Source organism: Solanum tuberosum, unplaced genomic scaffold, assembly GCF_000226075.1.
Source record: "Solanum tuberosum cultivar DM 1-3 516 R44 unplaced genomic scaffold, SolTub_3.0 scf00598, whole genome shotgun sequence".
NCBI classification, from domain to species: domain Eukaryota; kingdom Viridiplantae; phylum Streptophyta; class Magnoliopsida; order Solanales; family Solanaceae; genus Solanum; species Solanum tuberosum.
The window spans coordinates 188,262-189,980 of record NW_006239520.1 but is presented as its reverse complement, the minus strand read 5'-3'; the positions used below and the strand labels follow the sequence as shown (position 1 = coordinate 189,980).

At 32.1% G+C, this 1,719-nt stretch overlaps 1 pseudogene; it reads left to right on the top strand.

Moving 5' to 3' along the window:
- The first annotated feature begins 1,246 nt into the window (after positions 1–1,246).
- Positions 1,247–1,719, top strand: part of LOC102599799 (probable xyloglucan endotransglucosylase/hydrolase protein 32) — a 3,111-nt pseudogene continuing 2,638 nt past the window's right edge.

Below are 1,719 nucleotides of genomic sequence, written 5' to 3'. Positions count from 1 at the left end.
AATGCAGTTTCATCTTTGGTTCGATCCAACTAAAGGTTTTCACAATTATGCTATCCTTTGGAACCCCAATGAAATAATTTTGATTTTGTTAAAAATTAATATGAGGAAGAAATAACTGAATGGTGTTGTATTGATTTATATCTTTAAAATAATATAAGCTATTATGTCACGATTAACCAAAACAAGTTATTATTTCTTGTCCCGGGTGCACATTAAATCTGGCAGAACAAAAGTTGATATATTTATATAACTGATTCACTTCATAGTAAGCAAATTAATAGATACTTATTTCACTAAATGAAAAAAGAGAGTACAACACGCATTTATATGATGGTTTGGTACGATAATATAAAGTACATCAAAGAACATATTAACAATCAACAAGGTGAACACAAGCTCATTTATTGGAAAAAACCTCACATGGAAATACAAACTATATAACCAATTCTCTTCCTAAATACACACTAGCGCCGTCCATTTTTGGGGTTGCAAAGATATGAGTAGGGTATGCTTTTTTTTTATTTTTAAAACATCCATAGTATTGGTTAGGTCTTTAAAATTTGGAAAATATTACCTAAATATGCATCTTATTTTACTATAATTTCTAAAAAAATTTACCATTTAATTCTTTTTCAAAAATTTCTGTCCGATACATCACTCTCCTCACACTTATACATCGTATCCCCTTCTCGGATACATCCCTCCTCTCTCTGATACATCCCTCCTTTCTCTGATACATCCCTCATCTATGTATCCGGAATTCCAGTGATGTATCCGGATGTCCTATCGCCTCTCTGATACATCCTCACCTATATATCTGGATGTCCAGTGATGTATCTGGAAGTCTAGCGATGTAGACATTTTTGTAATTTTAAAAATAGTAGAGAAATAATGTTGCTCTTAACATTACGATATTTATATAAATTATACTTAAATTTTTCGTTACTAGGAATATTAATCTAGAATGAATAATCAGATCTATCCAACTTCATATCTCTCTTGTTGAATTGGTGTGTACCGGAGAAAATGTAATGAAAATTCCTAACACACTAACTTTTTCTAGATCTTGAATAAAATAATTACGGATAACAAAAAAAAAGAAAAGGTAATAAGCAAATTGCTTCTTTGTCACTACGTATATATACCAACTCCTTATCACTTGATATATTTTCTTTTGTGGGGCCACTCAAATGTCCTTATATATACCCTTGTCTACTTCTTCTCATTTCAAACCAAAAGTATTCATCATCATTCTCAAGCAATTGTTAAGTATGGTTTTACTTGTTTCTCTCCTTGTGCTTTCCTTATTCTGTTTAAGCAATTGTGAGGGTTCGGGTTGGCCTTCTCCGGGCTACTATCCTAGTTCTAGAGTTGGATCCTTACATTTTAGTCAAGGTTTTAGAAACTTATGGGGTCCTCAACATCAATCACTCAACCAAGATACTTTAACAATTTGGCTTGATCATAACTCAGGGAGTGGCTTTAAATCTTTAAGAGATTATCGATCTGGTTATTTTGGCACCTCTCTCAAGCTACAACCTGGTTACACTGCTGGAATTATTACTTCTTTCTATGTGAGAACTCTTAAACACAAATATTATATATATATATATGTATGTCGTCATGATTTCTAATTGAATTTTTTTAATCATCTATTGGTAGCTTTCCAACAGTGAGGACTTTCCAGGGCATCATGATGAAATTGATATTGAGTTCCTT